Source organism: Meles meles, chromosome 19 (genome assembly GCF_922984935.1).
Source record: "Meles meles chromosome 19, mMelMel3.1 paternal haplotype, whole genome shotgun sequence".
NCBI lineage: Eukaryota > Metazoa > Chordata > Mammalia > Carnivora > Mustelidae > Meles > Meles meles.
In genome coordinates, this window is record NC_060084.1 from 50,488,360 (window position 1) to 50,511,732 (window position 23,373).

Below are 23,373 nucleotides of genomic sequence, written 5' to 3' on the forward strand. Positions count from 1 at the left end.
GTGAAGGCAAAGGAGTAAGAGAGAGAGGAGCAACTCTCAGACATCTTGGGGCCTCATCCTGGGACCCATGTCTGTCTGTCGCTCTGAGGCATTCTGCTGGCCGGAGCAAGGTGCGGGTGCCAGGTCAGGGCACAGAGAGGTAGACTTCGCCTCTTGTGGGAGGAGCCACAAAGTCCCATAGCAAAGGGCTTGCACTGGGGAGGGGTGCATAAGGGTGGTTTGAGGGTAGGGAAGATGGAGATTTGCTTTTTCTTAATTGGTTTCTTTCCTCTGAGCTTGCTAAGGCCTGAGTCCCATTTGCCACAGACACTGTGCCCAACACTCCTTGCTTTCCGGCTTCACTCTGTTCTCCAATTTGTCCTGTGAGTCCCTTGGGTATCCTCTGGGGACTCTATCTCATTCTTCACTCCCCAAGTCCCCAACCACACCTCCACCCATCCCTGGACGCTGAAGACCCCTGGACATACTTCAGGATTGGGCTTCCTCTGGTTTCCCAGCCTTTTCTCATTTCCTTCCATCTCCCTCAAGAAGGTATTTCTCCTCCAGTGCTCAGGAGGGGTTCGGCCTAGCCTTCTGCTTTCTCAGCCCCCTCCCCAGTCAGTCACTGTTTTTCCTGGGCGGGGGGTGGGGGTTCAGTCCTCTGTTTCCATCCCCACATCTCCATCCTGGGCCAGGCTGCCATCTTCTTTTGCCTAGACTGGCAACAACCACACGTATGGGTGGGGGAGTGTGGTCTGCTTGTTAATACTGATTCTGCTGCTGACTAGCTGGGTGGCCTCTCTGTGCCTCAGTTTCCTCCTGCTGTAGACCGAATGTTTGTGGCTCCCCCCACCCACCCAAATCCATAGGGTAAAACCTCCCCACCTCCCCAAAATGATGGTATTTGCAGGCCGGGCCTTTGGGGGGGAAGGGCAGTAGTGTTATGAGGGTAGAGTTCTGCTGAATGAAGTTAATGACCCCATACAGGAGACCCACTTCCGCCACGGGAGGACACAGGAAGACGCTGACTGTCTGTGAAGCAGGAAGTGGGTCCTCACTGGAGGCCGAGTCTGACTGAGCCTTGATCTTGGACTTACCTGCCTCCAGAACTGTGAGGAAGAGACTCCAGCTGGTTGGAAGCCACCCAGTCTGGGGTGTTCCGCTAGAACGGCCGGAAAGAACAAACACGTCTCCTCTATAACGTGGGGATGATGGTAATACCTGCTCCTAGCCCATTGTTTTTTGTGAGGAGCCAAAAAGGACTTCTGAAGATCAGGGGCACCTGGGATTATTCCGAGTCCTGGTAATTGGCGGGGAAAGAATGGGGATGACAGGATGCGCCGGGGGCCTGGCTCGCTCCAAGGTGCCGGGGCTCTGCTCTCACAGGGAGCCTACAGGTTGGTCCCATTTTTCTGATGAGACAACTGAGGTTCAGTCACTTGCCCAGGGCCACAGTCATTGAATCACTGGGTCACGATTTGAACCGATATCCATCTGGTTCCTCAATTTCTCTTTCTGACTGTGAGCTCCGCCTTCTCACTCTCCTCCTGCTTCCTCTTCTCTCCCTGCTCCAATCTCCTCCCCCCACGACAGTCAAAGGGATACACTGAAGGGGGGAAGCTGATCAAGGCTCCCTGTTTCCTAAGACCCTTCGGAGATGCGACCCTGAACAGTGCAGGATCTGGGGCGAGATCCTGGACCAGGCAGCACATTGCTATAAGAGACATTATGGACGTGAATGGAAAGATTTGAATTTGTGGATTAAACAGCGTGGCAGGGTTCCATTTCCTGATTTCAGTAATGGTCCTGGGGTTGTGGAAGAGAATCTCTTTGTTCTGAAGCTCCATGCCAAAGCGTTTATGGGGATCGAGGGACACAGGGTCCACAGTCACCTCAAATGTTCAGAAAGGCGTGACATAAAGCAAATGTGGCAAAATGTGGTTGACTAATGAATCGAGGGAAGAGTTTTTACCCTTCTTGCTAGTTTTCTATAGTTGGATCTTATTTCAGGTGACAAATAAGACAACAGGGGGCGCCTGGGTCGCTCAGCCTGTTAAGTGCCGGACTCTTGATCTCCGCTCAGTCCTTGATCTTACGGGCAAGAGTTCAAACTCCAAGCACAGTACAGAGTCTATTTTAAAAAACAAAACAAGGCGCCTGGGTGGCTCAGTGGGTTAAAGCCTCTGCCTTGGGCTCAGGTCGTGATCCCAGGGTCCTGGGATCGAGCCCCACATCGGGCTCTCCGCTCAGCGGGGAGCCTGCTTCCTCCTCTCTCTCTGCCTGCTTCTCTGCCTACTTGTGATTTCTCTCTGTCAAATAAATAAATAAAATCTTTAAAAAAAAAAAAAACAAAAAACAAAACAAAACCACACAGGGGGCGCCTGAGTGACTCAGTCCGTTAAGCATCTGCCCTCCGCTCAGGTTATGATCTCAGGTCCTGGGATTGAGCCTCATGTCCGGCTCTGCTCTCAGTGGAGGGGCGGCTTGTCCCTCTGCAACTCTCCTCTGCTCATGCTCTCTCTGTCTCTCTCTCAGATAAATAAATAACAGCTAAACGGAAAACCCATAAGAAAAACACATAAGTAAATAAATAAAAACAAAAACAAGAACAAAAACATTCATTCTGCTCCTCGGTCGATACCCAAGAGAAGTGAAAACCTGTGTTGTCACAAAAACTTGGGCATAGACGTTCAAAGCAGCGTTATTCCCAATACCCAAAAAGTGGAAACAGCCCCAGTGACCATCACCTGAACAGGGGAACCAGATGTGGTATACCAAGTCAGCAGAATATTACTTAGCCATAAAAAGGAATGACCTACTGATCCCGGCTACATGGGTGAACTTGGAAAACATTATGCTAAGTAACAGAAGCCAGCCACACGAGGCCCCCTTTGTATGATTAATTCTATTTATGTGTAATGTCCATGACAGACAGATCCCTAGAGACAGAAAGCAGATTGGTGGTTGTCTAAGGTTGGTGGGAAAGGGAAATGGAGAGTGACTGCTGCTCGGTATAGGGTTTCTTGTTGGGTGATGGAATGTTCTGGAACTAGGTAAGGGGGATGGTTGCCCAGCCTCGGGAATGTAGGGAAAACCACTGAACTGTATACTTAAATGGTGAATGTGAATTCACAAAAAAAGTGAATTGTACACTTAAAACAGGTGAGCTTTATGGTATGTGAATTGCGTAGTGACTAAAAGTAACAATGCTAACAGCAAGCCTTTCAATGACCGTGTGTTGTCTTTGGGATCAGACCGCAAATCCATGGTATACCTACAAAGAGTCCTTTGGCCTCGCTCAGCTAAGCTTCCAACACTCCAGCAGCCTGACCTGACTTCTAACCCTGCCAGTGCTGCCTCTGGACCTTTGCACCTGCTCCTCCCTTCCACCCTTGTTGGACAAGCTCTATCACCTTGGAGTTTTAGCTTACGACTGACTTCCTGCAGGAAGGTCACCCTTAATCCCTGGAGATCGGGTCCTGGGCTCCCAAAGTAACATTTGAGATCATTTCCAGGTGACTTATTTTCATGATCATGCGTTTATTTTAATGCATGCCAGGGAGGCGGGGCCATGGGGGGGGGGGGAGGAAAGAACCAGTCCATCACACCTGTGATTTCATGACTATTGGTGCTTAGAATGAACCTAAGGTAGCCCCATGGGAACCCATTTGAGGAAGAAAAAAAAAACCTAAGCTGGTTGAAAGAACAAATTAAAAATATAAACAGTAAATGCAGTATTCTGCACAAATTGTGAAATAGTCCTTTGGGAATCCCAGAAGTTGAGAAGTCCCCGGGAGCCGGCTTAACTCTGCCTGACCTTCCACAGCAGCCACCAGGCTAATTAATAGCTATCACTTGGGGAATGGTTTGCTTTATGTCTGTTCCCCCCTCCCCACCCCTCCCCTGCCGAGGTCGGGCAGGGCTGGGCCTGGCCCCATCACCGGTGTCCCCAGCATCGCCTGCACAGTGTGGGGGCACAGAGCAGGGTCTCAGGGAACCTGTGTTGAAAGAACAGTGCTGAGCTGCCTCAGGGTATGGAGCCCTTCTGCCAAGGGCACTAGGGAGCCCTAGCACCGTTTCCATCGGGAATGTCAAGTCTCATCTGTGCTTCAGGAACTCTGGGCTCTCTCTCCTCTCTGGGCCCAGAAACTCAACACTCCTCCCAGCACTATGTTTTCCTATCAAACTCCTCTTTATCAGGTCTCCTCTGCCAGGAAGACTTTCTGAACCCCAGGCTGGGGCAGGCAGCTGCTCCGGGCTCCCAGAGACCTCTTCGTCCCCCATGCCAGCCCTGATGACACTGGGAATGGATCTGTATCCTCTATAGACCTGGAAGAGCTTCGTGAGGTCCGCCCTGGGCTCTCTCTAATCCCTCCAGAGCAGGTGCACTGACTGGACCCCACTTCCCTTCCACCTCCCCCGATGCCCTCCTTCTTTCCCTCCACCTGGCCCCTCTCCAGCTATTTCTGGCTCCTCTCCTTGAATACATCGCCGCGTGAATTACTTTTAAAGCCGTCTGTGCTCAACACCACTTTCCTTCTTAGCTGCATTTTACAATTTTTAACCTTCTTTTTTGGGAGATTTTTTTTTGTTTTTTTTTTTTTGACAGAGAGAGACCCAGTGACAGAGGGTACACCAGTAGGGGGAGTGGGAGAGGGAGAAGCAGGCTTCAGGTTGAGCAGGGAGTTGCACGCGGGGCTCGATCCCCAGACTCCAAGATCATGACCTGAGCTAGAGGCAGAAGCTTAACCGACTGAGCCATCCAGGAGCCCAGCCTGATATTTTCATCGTGTGTGCATCCACGTTATATCGGGTGTCAGCACTTGGTTCCTTTTTGGGGCCATATACTACTCTATTGCATGGGTACACCACCTTTTGTTTATTCATTTATATACTGATGGATGCATGGGTTTTCACCTTTTGGCTATTGTGAGTAGTGCCGCTATGAACAGTCTTGTCCAAATTATTGTTTGAACATGTGGTTTCAATTATTTGGGGGGCGTATAACTGGAAGCGGGTCTATGGTGATTCTATGTGTCGGTTACAGAGGGAAACACCAAACTCTTGGCTAGACCATTTTACCGACCAGCAGTGTATGGCAGTTCTGATTTTACCGCATCCTTGCTAACACTTCTTCTTGTCCCCTTTTCTCATCATGGCCATTCTACTGAGCGTGGAAGAGTGTCTTACTGTCGTTTTGATTTGCATCTCCCCGGTGACTGCTGACTTTGGGCACCTTTTACAAACTACCCACAGCTCCCCTCCCCCGCCCCATGCCACCTCCCCTAAAAGCCATTTTCTCCACATTGACCAATCCAAAGGTTTATCTCAGCTCCCATTTTTTTTCTTTTTCAAGATTTATTTATTGATTTGAGGGGGTGAGGGGCAGAGGGAGCGAATCGCCAAGCAGACTCCCCACTGAGAAGGGAGCCCAAGGTGGGGTTCAATGCCGGGATCCCTGACATCACTACCTGTCAGCCCTCATTCTTTCCTCTCTCCTAGCAACTTTGGACACCTTCCTCTCTCTCCAGCCATGTCCTGCCCCTTCTCCTTGCTCTTCTTTTTCTCTTTTCTGCAGGGAGATGTGGGGATGTGGGCCAGTTTATTTCACTTCTCTGTATGTTAGTTTCTCCATCCGAGAAAGGAGAGTGGTAACACTTTTGACTTCTGGGCTGTTGCAATGATTCAGTGAGCTGATGTGTATGAAAGGCTTAGAGGTGTGCCTGGCACATAGTAAGCAATAGATAAATGTTTAATGGGTAAAAGGGCCAAGGGCAAAACATTTTCTCTGTGAATGGTACTTAAAAAAATTTTGCCCTAGTGTAGAATTTTAGAAAGAACCGCCTGGAATTCTTTTATTAAAAACAAAACAGGAGGGCCTGGGTGGATCATTGGGTTAAGCATCCGATTCTTGATTTTGACTCAGGTCATGATTTCATGGTCCTGGTGGGATCGGGCCCCCATGATGGTGATGCTGCTCTGCCCCTCTCCCCGCCCCCACCCCATACTCTCTCTCTCTCTAATAAATTAATAAACCTTTACAAACAAAAACAAAAAAACCTCTCTACTACAGAAGATAGATGCAAAACTGTTCACCTCCACGAGGACAGAACAGTTTTTAGGGGCAAGTGTAAATACGCAGTTAAAAGTATGAGGTTTGGAGCAGGGCTGCCTGGGTTCAAGTCCCCACACAGCCTGATCTTGACAATTTTGTAACCTCTCTGTGACTCAGTTTCCACGTCTGTAAACCAGGGATGATTTTAGACTGTCCGATCTGCTAAGACTTGATCGGGCATTCGCTGACTTTAAACACCAGGACTGGCCATAACTATATCTTGTAGATGGGCAAATTTTCACTCTAGGCTTGGGTGACTTTCATGGCAAACTAAATGTTTCACAAACCCCGGATCGTCGAAATTTATACAGAGGAAATCTTCGCAAGGAAGAACCCTAACGGTCCCAAACTCATTAGCTGCCGGAAGCTGTTCTCGTCCTCTTCTCTAGATCTCCCAGAACACAGGAGTTTTCATGCAAGTCAAAACCAGGGACAGGGCTCCCCTCTGCCCATTCAGTCTGTGGATCCCTACAACCTCAGAAGGGGTTTATCAATGAGGCTGACTACCCTTCTTAAAGGGGCCACTCCTAGATTTGTCTTATGCTTCTTTCCTAAAAGGGCTTGGTTAGGCTTGTTTCTCCTCATCCTCCCCCAAGCATAGCTAAGGCAGCCCCTTAGGATGTTAAAACCCCAGGGGGATTACTAAATTGCTTAAAGCAACAAAGGCACTCTCTTCATTGGGTCTAGCTATCTGGTGGTACAGGAGTTATTGAAGACACTCATTCTCAGCCAGGCTCTCCCCAACCCCCAAGGCCATTGTGGGGGTAGAGGGGGTGCTGGTCAGAGGCCCACAGCCTCTATAGCCAAGTCAAGAGTTTTCCCAGGGGCAGTAGGGGCAAGGTGGGAGGGTGCAAAGGGAGAGTTCTCAGAACTCAGTATTTTTGTTTACAGTGTATGTATTTCTTTGAATGGATGATACAAGGTTCGAACTTTTGTGCAAAAGTACAGAAAGATCTACCCTCCCCCACCCTGTCTTCCTCTCCAGGGACAAATGCTGTTACCAGTTTGTTTTCGCTTTCAAAGATATTCTGTGCCTTTAACAAGCAAAAGCCTGTATTTCTTTTCACCCACGCCCCCACTTTTAAGTCATTATACACTCTGCTCCCCTCTTTGGCTTTTTTTTTCTTGACCGGATACATAGCTTGTGCTGTGTCGATTCGGGTATGACTTCCTCATTTTAGAGTTACTTCGTGTCCCATTATGGATCAGGCCACAGTTTACTTAACGAGTCCCCCATCCATGGACAGTTAGGTTGTTTCCTGGTTCGTGTGTTGTTCTGTATTTTTTTCCCACCTCTCAGGCGTTTTTATAAAAACAAAAACCATGCTCCCCAACCCGATCCTTGATTAACATTTGTCGAGAAATGAGCGGAAGCTCCAACTTGCCCACCGCCGCTGCCCGCATCTGCCCAGGGTACCACCACAGCCCGAACCCCACTGCACCCGCGGCGCGCTCAGCGAGGGTCCTAGCTGTCAGGCGCGGGCCCGGGCCCTCCGAAGCCCCGCCCCGCGGCCGGCCCGCAGTCGGGCCGATTCAAATCCAGCCAATGGCAGCGTGTAAACAAACCCAGGCCCCGCCTCTCGATGAATAATTCCCTGAGCCGGCGCGAGGCCCAATGAACCCGGTAGGGGTTGGGGGTGGGACAGAGAGGTGGCCCCGCCCCCATGCGTGGGCCAATGGGCGATCAGACCCCGCCCCCCGCACTTGCCGCGCTGAGGACCCGAGTCCGGGTTGGGCTCGCAGCTGCCTGATTTCGTTCTCGCTTTCGGCGTGTGCCTTCCGAGCCGGCCAGTAGGACCTGGAGCTGGGGCCGCGCATTCCCCCTGTACGAGCCATATTTAAAGGGCGCGGTCAGAGGGCAGAGGTGGGAGTTAGTGCCCTCTGATTCCTCCTTCTTTCCTCGCCTCGCGGCTAAAATCCGGTCCTTTTAGAGGTCCTTGATGGAAACTTTCTCTCCTCAAACACCATTGAAACGAAACCTGAAGGGACCGCAGGGTGTTTTAGAATCGGGCAAGGCTTCTTGTTTTGTTCCCTCTTATTACTGAAGTGTATCATACACACAGAAAAGTGCACGAATCGTAAGTGTGCAGCTGAGCCGAAAACCAAGAACACCCATTAGCACCAGCATCCTCCCAGATCAAGAAACAGAACTTGGGTTGGCGAAGTTTTCAACTTTGCAGCGGCCCGTGCGAGGGAGGGGCCACAATCTGCCGCCACGGGCCGGGTTTTGACTGTCAGAGGGACAAACCCAAGAAAACCCACCCCTTCTCTGTAGGGAGATGGCGATCAGGCCAGACGTTGGTGAGGGTCCTGCAAGGTGGGAGCTGGACTGCAGGGCTGGTAGGAGGGGCAGGCCTCAGTTAGAGGTAAAAGGGATTGCAATCCGGTTGGCAGAGCTGAGGGTGGGGCGAGAAGGGACTAGCAGTGGGACTGTATGAGACAGAAAATGCTGTGATACTTGGGCAAGAGGGCGTTGGGGGGCGGGGAGAGCTGTCCTGGCTGGAGGATTGGGGGGACTCAAAGAGGACTTGCAGCCAGTGGGCTTGAATTGAAAAAAAAAAACAACCCTGGGTTAGGGCGGCTCAGTCCTCCAATGCACTGGACCCTTCGTTGGCCAATAGTGGGTTTCCTGCTGTTCCTTTTCAGCTGCTTGGTTATAATGAAAACAGTCCCATTAAGTGTTGAGATGAGGGTAGAAATCCAAGTTTGTGTTGGGGCTGTGGCGTTTTAATAAGCTTAGGTCCAATGTCTAGGTCTTTGCTTGTTGTTGAGAGGGCCACAAGGGCCTACAGAGGCCGTTTTCCTTACAGAAAACTTGTTTGGACCCCCTTATTCATTCAGCAAACGTTTATGAGGTGTCTGTTACCTGCCCAGCCTTATGTTAGGAAAGAGGAGATACTGTGACCCATATGGGATTAAATCCCAACTTGGGAGGCAAGGACCCTGATTGGGGGGGGGGGGGTAATAGTGGGGAGGGGCAGCAGAACACATAGATGTAGCCTATTTGCTGGTTGAGGATAGGTCTGGTCCTCATCTTTCACACCTGTACACTGCTTTGTCCCTATGACCTTTGGGATCCTTGTCTCGTTTCAGCCACTCTCTGATCCTCATACAGTTTGGACCCAGGGGACACGGAGCCGGGTTGAATCCCAAGCTCTGTGACCTTGATCTGGTGTCTTACCCTCTCTGAATCTGTTTCTCCTTCACAAAAATAAGAAGATAGAATTGAGGTTTAAAAGAGAGCCAGCCCCTGGCCCAGAGGGTTACTCCGCTCATCAGAGCACTGATCAGAGTGGGGAGTTAGCAATTACCTGGTTAACGGAGTTAAGGGGGAGGCAACACATGTCTGTAACACATGGACCAATAAGACGGATTTGATGACAGATGCAGATGTGTGATAAAGTCAGCGGAGTGACACACTGACGGTCCGATCTCAGTGGCAGATAATTAGGTGTTCACCACTTTCCCACGTGCGAAAATTTTCATGATAAGATGCTGGGGTTGGGGGGGTTCTCGGTGTCTGACTATACACTCCCATTGGACTGATGAGAAAGTGGAGGAGCTGGGAGAAAAGTGACTCACCCCAAGTTCATCTGATGACTCAGAGCCAGTTGGTGACGAAACAAACGCCTGGGTGTCCTGGCTTGGCCCCCACAAGGAGCTGAACCTATCTGGGTCTCACCGCCAACTCAGCCCTTAACCTAGAACTCCTGACTTGTGTGGGATTCTCAAAGGGATGATGGGTGCCATCCCCAAAAGACAGCAGGTCACTTCTCGTTTGGGCTGATGATGACCCCTACACTGGCCTTGGACATTTGATCTCCCAGGGCTTGGCCAGCCGTGGCTAGGTTTGGGGTTGACTTTTTCTTGGCTTCCTTCACACCTCGCCAGGCCCATTCCAAGTGGCATGGTCTCAAGACTGTCTTCCAAAGAGGTCAGGTGTGTCTGCGGGAGGGTGGGTATTCTTTGTTCCAAAGACCTTTTCTTTTTTCAGACTAAAGATTTTTTTTTTTAAGATTTTATTTATTTATTTGACAGACGGAGATCACAAGTAGGCAGAGAAGCAGGCAGAGAGAGAAGAGGAAGCAGGCTCCCCGCTGAGCAGAGAGCCCAATGCAGGGCAGAACCCTGGGATCATGACCTGAGCCAAAGGCAGAGGCTTTAACCCACTGAGCCACCCAGGCGCCCCCCCAAAGACCTTTCTTGAGCATGAAGAACCAGGCAGTGTTCTTGGGGGTGGTGGTGGTGCAGATACCAGTGTTCCCCTGCCGTGCAATGCGGTGGTGGGGGGGTGAAGCTAGGTCTTTTTTTTTTTGCAATCTACTAACTTTTAACCAGTCTTCAAGTGCTGAGCTCTCCCAGTGGGGGCTGGCAGCTTTGACAGACCCAAGTGCCACCCAGCTCAAATCAGGTCCTACTTCCTGGTTGTGTGACACTGGCCAAAAATACTTCCCCTCTCAAAGCCAATTTACTTCTCTATGCTGTAAACTGGGATTCACGATTTCCAGATGGTGGTGGCTAGAGGTCTCTTCCTGGTGGGCGCTACTGAGGTCTGAAAACATTGTGCTTGGCCCTAGTTAATACACGAGGAGTAGCTCTGTAGAGCTCGATTGCAGCAAACAGAAGGGCAAGCTATACAAGTCCAAGTGTGTATACGGCCCTTCTTCAAAGGGTCTCATTCTTCCAGTATGATCCCAATATAAGTTACGGATTATTTCGTAACTTCTTATTACGGGTTATTCACCACTGTCTCATGTTTGGGGCAACCCAAAGCTGATTAAGTTTACTTTCTACATAATTATCACAAACGGTCAGCACTGATCTGGCCCCTCCTACCAGGTGCAGATCTCCACGAGGGTGTATCTGGTCCTAATAACCTTGTGAAGTGAGGCCTTTGATTGAGATGAGGTAATGGAGGCACCGAGAGGTGAAGTGACTCGCCCAAGGTCACACAGCAAGGACGCAGCAAACACAGAACGGGAACCGGGGGCTTCACCGGTTTGAGTCAGGGCCCTTAACCTCTGTGATATCTTAAAAAATATGAAGAGTACCACCATGATACTAGGACAAATACTAAAGCTTAAAACACAGTTCTCCATTATTAATTCATTCAACACGCGTTTATTAAGCAGCTTCTGTGTGCACGGAGCTTTTTAGGGCACTGAGGAGACCGGAGGTAATAAAAGACCTATAGAGAGGTCTCCCAGGCCTGTGCATCCCTTAAGGGCAGGCCGTTCCGGGCCATCTGGGTCCCTGCTGGGCCCCCAGCACCGCACAGGACACACAGTAGGCGCCCACCAAGCATTCCCTGAACGAACGCGGGAATCTGAGTGTCCCGCCCGCAAGGCGTTCACGGGCTGGTGGGGCGGAAACGGACCCAACACCGCCGAGACGTCCTGGGGCTTCTGGGAATCCCATCAGCGCGGGCCGGGAGGCCTCGAGGAAGCTCTGAAGTTGGACCCCGCGTTCCTGGCGCCCCCCTCCCCGGGGCCGTCGCAGGTCAGCAAAGACCGATTGAGGTGAGTGATCAAGCCATGCCCGGGGCCCGGCCGGTCGCCCCAAATACCCCCCTTGCCCGCCGCCTTCCACCCTCTTCGCTCCGGTTCCCGGCTCCTTCACGGTTCCAACGGCGAGGCGCCCCCTCTTTATCCTCTACTCCCGCTACCTTTTCGAACCTTCGGCACCCGCCCTGGGCGCGTCCTCCCGCCCGGAGACTGTCCCCCGCGTCCGGCGCGCGCCCCGGGCGTAGGGCACCCCTTTCCCCAGCGGGCTGGGCGCCCGAGATCTGGGAGCGCGAATCCCTTCAGCCATTTCCCCAACCCGGAGCGCCGTGCGCGGCAGTCGGCCGACTCTACAAGAACCTGGGAAGGCGCGACCCCAAACCCGGGAGACTGGGGCTGGGGAGGGGGCGGCGCTGGCGCGGAAGGCACCCCCCACCCGGGGCGTCCTCGGCCTCCCATTCGCTCACCCGCCCGCCGCTCGGCGTCCGGAGCCGGGGCTGGTGTGCGGAGCGCGGGGCGGGGCCTCCCCCAAGCCCGTCCCCCGGCGAGGGCGGAGGGAGGAGGAGGAGGAGGAGGAAGGGGGGGGCGGACACAAAACCTGCAAGGTTTTTTTTTTTTCTTTTGCATTTAATTAATTTTTTTTTTTTCCAAACCCGAGGGGTCCTCCCCGGAGCGCGCGCGGGTCCGGGGCGCCCGGGCCGCGGCGCGGGGCGGCGGCAGGGCCCTGGCGGAGGCTGCCGGGCGGCCGCCATGCGATCAGGCAGTGCGCTGACCGGCCCGGCCGGTCGGCCCCTTCTGGGTCCTCCCTTTGCAGCCCGTGCGGGGCCGTCTCGGAGACCCCGCGCCGACGGCTGCTCAAACATCAGGGTGAGTTTCTCACAATGTAGCAATTTCTCTTTAAATCTCTTAACTCTCTCTACCTGCGAGTCGGGGCTGTGACAGGGCGCAAAAGCGAGGGGGGAGTGGGGGTTGGCGGCGAGGGTGTGTGTGGGGGGAGCTGGAGCCGGGGCCGAACCCACCCCCCCGACACTCACACACTCAGCCCCCCAACCGGGGCGCAGCGCCCGCTGCCTCTTTTTCTGCTCGGCGCCCACCACCCCCGGCAGCCCCCCCACCCCCCGCGTCTCTCCCACCATCACCGCCGCCCCGATCCTGCGGGGACCCCCCACCCCGGGTTCCCCTGCCCAAACCCGGCGCCCGGTGCCTCCCCGGCCCTCCCGCCGGCTGCCGGGGATACAATGGAGCGGCGGAAAAACGAGACCTAACGTTCCACGGGGGGAGGGGCGGGGAGACCCCCTTCTCCCGGCCCGGGGGCCCCCTCCCCTTACCCTGCTCCCCGCCTTTCGGAGAAGAGGGCAACGGGGCAGCGGTTGGTGCTCTCCCGGCCGGAGGTGGCGAGCCTTCATCTCCCCCTCTCGCCGTCCTCTGCGCCCCCTCCCCAAATCCCTGCCGGGGGTGCCGCGAAGAAACGGGGTCTCCGGCAGGCTGGGGAGGGATGGATGCGGAAGGAGGCCGTTGGGTCTTCCCCTCCCCACCGCCCCTAAACAATGAAAGGAGTTGACTTGGTCCCCCAACCCCCAGCGAGGAAGGGAGTTGACCCCCCCTCCCCCGCTAGCTGGCTGGTCCCGGAGGGGGCCGTTACGGGGAGGGGGAGGGGAGGGAGGGGAGCCTTACCCCTGTCACCTCCCGAGATTTGGGGCGGCCCCCCATCTCCACCCCCTCGGCCTGGGAATGGGAGGCACCAGGCCCAGCTCGGGCACCGCGCTCGGGTGGTGACCTTTAGACAAAGGCAACCCTTTCCCTGGGGTGAGCCCGGAGGAGCCGGGCCCGCGGCCTCCCCGGGCCCCTGCGGAGGGCGGCCAGGCCCGCGGGCACCCGGAGGGAGGGATGGAGGAGGAGGGAGGAGGGATGGAGCCATCTGGTTTTCCCATCCCTGGCTGCCCCTCGGCTGCTTCCCCGGCTCCTGTCACGGGCGGCCGCGGGGAGACAAGGGACCACGGGCTGCCCGGGCCTTAGTCGGCGGCCAGCGGAGAGCCGGGCGAGCAGCCGCGCCAGGGCTCCTGCTCGGTCTCTGGCCCCGGGCTCGGGGCTCGGGGCTCTGGGGCCAGCGGTTGATCGGAAGGTACGGTGGCTCCTTCCTCTCCGCGCCCCTTTGTTTTGCTTTGTGGTTCTGAGCAGCTGAACTTCCTGGGAGGTGGGGTCAGAGGCCGCTGTGTCAGTTCTCCCGGGGAGGCTGGGGTGACAGGTCCCAGCCCTCTGGTGTTCCCAGGCTGTGGGCTGCAGTCCGAGCCCAGCCTCAAGTCCGGACAATCAGCCCCTTTTGTCACACGGCCCTCGGATAGAATAATAACCATCTGGGGATGGACCGGGTGTTTGCGTTTCCTTTGCACCTCCTTTCTGCCGGCGCCTGTGGTGGGGACATAGTTCCCTCGCTCTCTCTGTGCACTTTCACCTGGGATGGGCATAAGGGGCTTCGACAACTCTGACCTGTGGGGTGGTGTGAGAACAGGGGGAGTTGGACAGTTCAGGAATGAACCCCTTCTCTCGTGCTGATATGTCTGATGGGACTTACCTACCTTGCCCTCCCTGTAGATTCCCCACTCCTAGAAGTCGGAAATAACATCTCTCTACCTCGGGGAGCCTTATGGATTGGCTTCTGCTACGCACTGGCCACAGCCCCCGAAGGTAGTAGGGGCAGTGATTATTCCCATTTTGCAGACAGGCTAATGGAGGCTCAGAGAGGTTCAGTGACATGCCCAGGGTCACACAGTGCCAATTTGCAACCATTTCCGGTTTCTCCAACAGCTCAAGACTGTTAAGTTCTCCTGTACCCCTCTTTGGGACTTTGTACTGTTGATTTCACTTGACTTGGGTCTCAAATGTAATAATAACCTGGAAGGAACTAGTTGTGTGTGTGTGTGTGTGTGTGTGTGTGTGCGTGTGTGTGTGTGTGTGTGTGTGTGTGTGTGTGTGTCTGGTGGCCCATTGTCTCCCCCCTCACCACCGCTCCTTGCTGGTTTTTGGGAAGGGGTAAAGACACCTGGCAGTCGGGCTGAGCCGAATCATTTCACACGTGGCTGGAGCAGAGCGCTTACTGGGAAGAACTGAGACTTGGAGGTGTGTGGGTTTGGAAGGGGTGCCTCAGGCCTGGCTGGGTGGGGAGCCTGGGGGGGGCGCCTGGGATCTGGCCCCACCGTCATCCTTCTCTTCCTCCACCTGCTGAGCTTGGACTTAGCCCCACCAGCAGGCAAGCTGAGCTGCTGTTGGGGACTTTCGAGGTCACTCTGTGCTGCCACCTTCCTGGCGCCCTGGCAGAGAACCTTCTCTCCCATCCTCCCCGCGGCTGGTGGCAGACCCCCTGTCCCACTGTGTAGCCTTGAAAGGTCCCTTGAGCCCCTAGTCCTCAGTTTCTTCATCTACAGGTGAGGATAATTACAGTTCCCTTAGCTGACCTTGAGGTGGGTGAAGGAATTATCCAAACGTGTTATTTTTGTCATTCAGCAGAAGGGATAGGCGTGCCTGTACGGGATGGAGAGGGATGTTGGGACAGTAGCAAAAGGCCTGGAGGAGGTCTCTGTGGCCCTCGGGTTGGAGGGGAGAGGAGGAGCGGTGAGGGCCATCTGAAAATCAGTGATATTCCATCCCTGCCGGCTCTCTGAACAGGACCCTTCCCCTTCAGGACAGACTGGTGCTGAATAAACATGGGGGGGGTGTTGCTGAGGGAGAGTGGCTGGGGAGCCCCCCCCCCCAGTGAAGAGAGTAACGTGGATGATCTCGCCATTTTACAGATAAGAAAACTGAGCCCGGGGAAAGCCCGTTCCTTGACTGGGAGGGGACCCCAACCCAGACTGCAGGGACTGGAAGAGAGTGGGAGAGGGGTTCCCCATGTGTCAGCAGAGCTCAGGGAGACCATGCTTGGAGAGTGCCCTGGTCCCTTATCTGGCTGTCCCGTCCTTGATGTGTAAATATCTTCCTTCCTGAGGCATAATAATTCCTTTGGGGCAGGAGGAGAGGGGCTGTGGGAAACATCCAGGTCGGTCCCTAGAGCCTGAGTGTTTCCTGAAAATAGGAACTGATTTTTTTTTTTTTTTTTTTTTGAGTGGAGGAGCATGAGTAAGGCCCTAGAGGGACAGGCCTGGGCTCCGCCCCCCCACTTCCTTCCCCGAGGCCTCTGGGGCCTTCCCCAGCCTTCCCTCAGGATCTGGGGTCTTTCCCTCCCACCCCCAAGAGCTGTGGAAGGGGTCAACGACAAGCACTGAGGCCTGGTAGGAGGGTTCTGGGGTGGGGGTGGGGTTCCCCAGGTTCTGGGGGGCTGCCTTTTAGCCCTAGGCCCAGCCACCAGTGGAGTTCCCGCCAGGACTCCCAGCTCTCCCCTGTGGCTGTCTTGACTCTTGGTCTCAAGAATGCAGAGGGCCGCTGGTGGTGGTGTGGGGGGGGGGGGGGAGTTAATTGGAAACAGGAAGACATGGCATTCCTTTCCAGCGGGCCTGGGCTTGGAAAGCAGTGAGGGGCTGCCTTTTTCCCTGCCCCGCCCAGCCGGGAGAGGGGTAGGGGGCATAGTTATCTTGCTCTGGTCTCTTTTGGGTCCTTCCCCTGTCAGGCACCTGCTCCATGGAAACAACTGACCTGAGCTACGTCCGGGAGGGAAACAGCTCTCCCCACCATCAGAATGGATTGCTCCCTACTAATTCCCTCTTCATATCTGAGTTTTGTCCCCCCTGTTGTAACACGAAGGGGCTGCTGGAGTTGGCTCTCCAGAGTAGGACGCTTCACCCCAGAGACCCATGGGAGATGTTTGGCTGACTTGTCCCCAAGGATTCCCTCCTCGCTCGTTCCTTCCGAATCCTCCCCTGCCTCGCGTACCAGGCATTATGGTTTTGTCCCCATCCGCTGAAGCCTTTGTGTCTTTGTGACACGCAAGAGTCCCCGGTGGAGAGAGTTTTCTCAGACATTTCTCGTTTGGTGACAATTAGTTTCGTGTCCAAGTTTGTGGCTTCATGGTGGTGTGGGATCTGTTGGCATGAGAGACAGGGGAGAATACTTTTGTTCCTTTAATGGTTTCCAGTTAAGCTTCCTGAGGGCCTACTATGTGCCAGGGACCCCGTCCAGGAGGAGGCTGGAGGCAAGTGTTGTCTCCAGGGCTGGGTTCACGGCTGTGGATTTGAGTAATTCTGTCTGGGTGGTCTGCAAAGACTCCAAGGAGGAAGCGGCTTCATGCTGTCTCTCCCCCCACCCCTCAAGTGGCACAGGAGAGAAATTCGAAATAACAAACATAGTAAGTCTTTCCCTTCTCCCTCCCCACCCCGAGGCAGCTCCCCAGTCCTGATGTTCTGTGCACACACATTTATAATCGTGTGTACGTCTTCAAGAATATTCCTTGGGGTGCCTGAGTGGCTCAGTTGGTTAGGCGTCTGTCTACGGCTCAGGTCATGATCCCAGGGTCCTGGGATCGAGTCCTGCATGGGGCTCCCTGCTCAGCGGGGAGCCCGCTTCTCCCTCTCCCTCTGCCCCTCTCTCCGCTCATGCTCTTTCTCTTAAATAAATAAATAAAATCTTAAAAAAAGAAAAGATACCTTTCATATGCTTTCCCCATTGCCCTTTACATTGCTTTTTCTCACTTTATTTCCCTGGCTGCACAGCAGAGGGAGGATTTCGTCCATCTTTTTCTTGGCTGTGCGGTATTCTGTGGTGCGGGTGGACCCTCGCGTCCTTAACACGGATGCAGAAGCGTTTCCCAGCGCACAGGGCTGGAAGCACGCGTCCCCGTGTCTTCGTGGGAATTGGGTATTCCATGTGAAGTACTCCTGGAGGTGGGGGTCCCTGGATTAAGAGTCTGCGGTTTGTCATTTAGTTTTTCCGTGGAGGTAACCTTTGCAGCTGTGCTTGGACAAAGTCGTTCCTCTCCTGCTCGGGTGTCTTGGCCTCTTGTGACGTGGCGTCTTCCTTTCCGCCCGTGGCCTGCGTTGTGCGCTTGCCACTTGGTATGGAGGTCAAGGGCATGAACTCTGGAAGCCAGCCGTCTGTGGGTTCGAATCCTCGCTCCCACCTCTTGCTGGTCAGGTGGCTGCAGGCGAGGAGCTTGCTGGTTCTGGGCCTCCGTGTTCCCCTCTACTAAATGGGTTCATCTCAGTGCCAACTTTTGGAAGGTCCTGAGATTACACACACAACATGCATAGAGTGCATAGGTAGCCTTATCAGTCCTCAGTGGTGTTAACTGTCCTTTTCCGGCAGTTCTTTCTCCTGGGGTGGGGACCTGCCAGATTCTTGGCGGTGAACCCTAACTGGCAGGCAGGGGAGGGAAGGCTTGCTTTTTCACTTAATTATAATGGGACCCAGGCCAAATCCTCCCTCTTCTGAGTCTTGGTTGCCTTCTCTGTAAAATGGGCCCACGATGGCTCCCCTGTAGGGTCTGCTGTGAGGGCTGAATGGGGGCCGTGCTCCCCCAAGCTGGGCAGGCATAGGCTTCAGAAACCAGCAACCGACGTTGCCTTTATATTCACTGGGGTGACTGTTCTGCCGCGGGACCCAGGCTGACTTCTGGGCTCTGAAAGGTCTTCCTTGTCTTCCCCGAAGGCACGTGGGGAACAGTGTTGGCATAGTAAGCTGCATGGCAGCAGAGGGCACAAAGCACACTGCTCCGGCATGAGGCGTGGCAGCGTGACCCTGGGAACGGGTTGGGTTTCCCTGTTCCGTGCCTTAGTTTCCCCAACTGAGAGACTGCGAATGCCAGGAGACCTGTCTCTGGCTTCTCATGGACGTTCAGTGCTGAACACAGTGCCCGGCACATGGTAGGGGCTCAAAAAACGTTAGCGCTGGGGTGCCTGGCTGGCTCAGCTGGTGGAGTGTGTGACTCTTGATCTCTGGGTCATGAGTTCAGGTCCCACACCGGGCACGGAGCCTGCTCAAGAAAAAAAAAAAAAAAATGTGATGATGATGGTGATTAAGAGAAGTAGGAAAGTCTCCCATCTGATACCCAGGTTCATACTGCTTTACCCCTAAACCGCGAGCAATCAATATTGGCATTTTAAAGATTTATTTATTTATTTGAGAGAGAGCGAGCAAGGCAGGGAGAAGGGGCAGCGGGAGAGAGAATCTCAAGCACATTCCCTGCGGAGCGTGGGCTGCCCCCTTCCCCATGCAGGGCTCGAGCCCATGACCCTGAGATCATGACCTGAGCCAGAATCAAGACTCGGATGCCGTACCAACTGAGCCACCCAGGCGCCCCTTTAAAGCGCCCATCAAAAGTGGCGAGAATTGGCCCCTCTGTGCCCATCACCAGCTTCAGCAGATTTCTGCTGATCTTTCTTTTTGTCTGTTACCCTACCCCCTACTGTGCACTTTTTTGTTGTTGTTCTCTTCTGCTAGATACTTTTAAGCAAATTCCAGACTTTATATCATTTCAGTTATATTACTGATGGTACTGCTGTTTCTGGGGTCCAGAATCTGTTCCACCGCCTCCAGGATCTGTCCTGTTCTCTGAGGGGGGAGGCATGAAGCCCATTTCCCAGGTTGGGAACACTGAGGTGGCGGGGAATGGACTTTGGCAGATTGTCTTTTCTCTGCGTTCCCTTCTTTGGGACCTTGGTGAGGTCCTGGTCTTGGCTACCCTGGGGCTTGGACCCTGGGGGTGTTTCCAATGACACGGGTTTGGGATTTGTCGGAAGTATGTCCAGTGTGGGCCTCGGTTCTGCCGTTCCACACAGAAATGTCCCTGTAACGGGCGAGTCAGAGAAGCTGGACCAGTGGCAGGGTGTTGGACAGGGTGACCCTGGAGGTGAGGGCAACTGGGTCGGCTGTCCTAGTTTGTGTCCTCTTGCTGCCCCTTCCAACCTTGTGACTTGGGGCAAGTTATTTCCCATCTCTAAACCCAGGTTGGAGAATCAGGAGCACAGAGTAATAAGAGAACCTTCTTCTGAGAGCCTTGGCATCCGTTTTGTGAAACGCGCACGTGAAAGCGTTTTAGCAGTACCTTGCTCAGAGGACGGGCTCAGCAGCTGGTGGCGGTCATTGTCACAGTCACTGTCATTAGTCATTCTGTGTGTGCTTGGACTGTGGGTAACCAAATGCTCTTTCTAGGGTAAAGAGAGGCAGGGGAAGTGTCCTTGGAGCCCCGGCCAGGCTCAGCCGCCTCGGTCCCCTCCTCTTCACCCCTCCATCCCTCTGTACATCCCCTTTGGAGTGCTTCTTACATTTGGAGGAGCTAGAGGGGGTTTCTGATGTCCGGGTGACCCCGTTCCTTACCAGCCTGAGTCCCCTAGGCCCCAGGCTGCCTTGGAAGCAGAGCGAGAGGAGAAGGTCTGTCTGTGGCTCCCGGATCCTCATTCACAACCCCTGCGGCCCTGGAGGAAGCCCCTAGTGCTTTGCAACCTGGAGGCAAAGGGTTGCCCATCCCCCCAGGACACCTGCAGTGGGAGCTCCCAGGAGCCCCTTTTCCAGAGGATGGGTGCTGCCTCCTGTCCCCTGCTGGGCAGGCACATGCCCCCAGCTCCTGCCTCATAAAGGGGTTGTGACATTTTGCCACACTGACACCTTCCTCCTGTCCTTTGTAGGACCTTACCCATCCTCGAACACTGTGCCCACCCCCCCAGGCTGGGTGAGGGGCCTTCTAAGCTCCTTACCCTCCCCTGGCAAGCTCTTGCCACAAGGGCCTGACTTGTCCCCACAGTGTGCCCAGTGACCTCCCTCCTGTGTTCAGGGAAAGATGCGTACATGTGTATGAGTGATGTCCCCCCCGTCCCGTCATCGAAGGATAATTTACACGTGATCAGATGTGGAGTCGAGGTGAGTCTTGGCATACGTGACTGCCTGTGTCACCCACACACCCGTCAAGATCCAGAATGTTCTCAGCATGGGCCAGAAGTCCCCTCGCTGCCCTCCCCTGCCCACGGCCGCTCGATGGCTCTGGCCTGTGTCCATCAAGATAGATCCACATGGCCTCTTCTCGAATTTTACACACTGTGGTGTGAGGTCCTTTGTGCTGAGCGTCTCTGGCCCTGCGGCATGGCTTTCGGATTCAGCCGTGTCGTGGGCCTTCACTTTGCTCACGGAGCAGGAATGCACGGGAAGGTTGTCACCTTCTTTCTCTCAGCAGAGAGAGACCCTACCCCCCTTCACTCAGGAAGTCTCAGCCTCCGAACACCCCTCCTCTGGCTACCCTACCTGGGCCCCCAGCCCCCTGGTCTGGGGATGCCCTCCCACTTCACTGACCAGTCCCCCCTCCCCCCGCTGTAGCCCGCTTGGGATGTAGTAGGTCTCCTGTGAGCTCTTCATCAGGCCCGGCTTTTTCCCTAGACTCTAAACTGCAGTAGGAGAGAAGCAGTGCACTCTATGTTCTGAGCTCCGGGCATGCACTTGAGCCCCGATGTTTGTTGACTGACTAACTGACTGAATGGTGGACGTATCACGGGAGTAGAGAAAGGGGAGGTCAGAGCCTGTGTTTGGGATACGTATGCTGGTTCTCAGCAGTGACCCACCTGCTTCCAAATCACCAGAGGTGTTTGTGGAATATGCTCATCTCAGGGCCCCAGTTTGCTCAGGAAGGCCACCTCTCAGAGTCGCAGGGCTCAGCCTGCAGTCCCCTCCCCTGGGACGGGGAGCCATGGGTCTTCCAGCCACCCGGGACGCCCTTTCCATGCACATTGTCTGTCCTGCCCTCGCTGCGGCCCTATCTGCGGTCCCCGTGTGCTCTCCAGCAGGAGTCGGAGCCCGTGGGGCACATTTGGACCATGGCCAGCCCTTTGCTATTTCCCTTCCATGGTCCTGTCTCATTTAGACCTTTCGGAAGCAGCGGGAGGCGTTATTTCCAGGGAAGCTACAAACTCACATCCTCCCTGCAAGGTGAGATCCCTCTCAGGGATGCTGCTGAGCTTGGGGAGGTCAGGAGGAGGCATCAGGCCAGGCTTCCTGGGGGTTTCTGAGGGCAGGCTTTGGGCTCAAGGCTATTCCCAGACCCCATGAGAACTGCTTTAACACCGTCGTGGAGGGTGGAGGGACGCAGAGGGGAGAGAGATGCAGAATGGATGAACTGTTGGGGTCACGAGTGAGAGACGGTGATGCTGAGTGATCAGTTCCCGGGATGGGGACAGTTCCCCAGGGAGAGGACAGAAGTGAATGGAGAATCAGCTTCACTGTGTATTGGTGGAACTTTTGTGGCCAAAACAGAGGACGAGAAGAGGAGGGCTGGGATCAGGCACCGGCCCCCTCTCAGGAGCAAAGGGAGAGCTTCCAGAAAGGTCTTAGCTTAAATGGACTTGAGGGGGGCTCCCTGGGTCTGAGAAATAGGTAGGGGCAGAACCCAGACAGGAATAGGGTGAAGAGCCAGAGGAAGGAGAAGGATGGTGTCATGGATGGATGGATGATGGATGGATGGATGGAAGGAAGGACGGATGGATGAAGGATGGATGGATGATGGATGGATGGATGATGGATGGATGGATGGATGGATGGATGGATGGAAGGAAGGAAGACGAGAGCTCCTAGCAGCCAGACCTTTAAAAAAAATAAAATCTTATTGCACTCTTTGGCTCCCTAGTGCCCTCAGGTAGGTCTGCCCCTTCCCTCTTCTGACAAAACCCTGGTCTGGTGGCCTGAATTTCCCTGACCTTTTCCCCTTGCCTTCTTCGTGCCCCAGCTTGTTCCTGCCTCCCCACCTTTGCCCTTGCTGTGCCCTCCACCTGCAGTGATCTTCCCCAACTCTTTCCTGTGTCCAGCAGGCCTCTGCGTACATCCCCCCTTCTCCAGGAAGCCTTCCTTGTCAACCCTGGCCCACTGCTCACTGAGCTCGTTCCCGGGTTAGGAGTCCTCCCCAGCACCTGACTGAGAATAAGCCTGTGATCAGGGTTTCTTGAACCAGGGAGGACCAGGCGACCTTCCCGTGGGTCTTGGGACGAGCACATTGGATCTTTTTTTTAGGAGCTGAGCAGGCTCAGTCTCAGGAGAGGAAAGGAAAGGAGCCAAGGTAGATTCTGGAAGAGCAGGAGGGGGTGGTACTGGGTGGGGCTCAGGAGTGATCTTTTCTTCAAGGTCAAAAGGTGAGGATCAGGGTGTAAAGGCAGAAGAAAGGTGGTAAGTTGGGAACAAGTTTGGGGGTGGGGGACGGCGCAGTGTGGGGCTGCCTGGGGACAGGAGCAGAGGTGGCCAGGGTGGGGTGTGGGGTGCCCCACAGTACTGCCAGCTGGTGGCTGGGGGTGAGCCTTCCTGCCTGGGAGAGTCACCTTTTACCGCAGACCTTTCCCCAGAGAACCGCACACTTGACGCCCCATCGCAGCATCGGGCCAAAGATTTCGGGGGATGTGGACCCGGTTAGGAGCTTTGCCCAGGTTGTCCGTGTAGCAACAGGCCTAACAAGCAGCACTGTGCCAGGCGCCAGTCCAGGCCCCTTACCAGGACTGACTCATTGCACAAGAGAACCTGCAGAGGCAAGTGAGTGAGCGTCCCCATTTTACAGATGAGAAAGCCAAGGCCCAGAGTGGTTAAGTGACTTGCCCAGTCACACAGCTGCTAATGGGCAGAGTGGGGATTCCCCCTTCCCGTGGTTTGTCCCCCGCTCCAACTGCAGCCCGGGTCTTTAGCAGTGAACCTTGCCACTTCCTGGTTACAGCCTCCCCCCCACCCCAACCATGAGTAAGCCACAATCCCGGAAGCTGCCCTCCCCCCCCCCCCCCCCCACTACCCTCAGCCTTCCCCGGGTTTGCCTTGAGATCCAGCTTGGGCCTCAGCTGAGCCTTCGGGAGCCCGGGCTCAGCGGGGCTCCATCCCTCCCTCCTCTTTCCCTTTTTA

General features: G+C 54.8%; 1 protein-coding gene across 3 annotated transcripts in view; it reads left to right on the top strand.

Annotated features, from left to right (window-relative positions):
- The first annotated feature begins 10,952 nt into the window (after window positions 1-10,952).
- Window positions 10,953-23,373, top strand: part of BICRA (BRD4 interacting chromatin remodeling complex associated protein) — a 78,922-nt gene continuing 66,501 nt past the window's right edge. For 2 of the 3 annotated variants that reach the window (XM_045987287.1, XM_045987289.1), the window contains exon 1: window positions 12,270-12,462. The gene's annotated coding sequence lies outside the window, so the exon portion shown is untranslated. Of the gene's footprint in view, window positions 11,614-12,269; window positions 12,463-23,373 lie in introns of those variants that run through there. The other variant, XM_045987288.1, reaches the window with a different exon arrangement.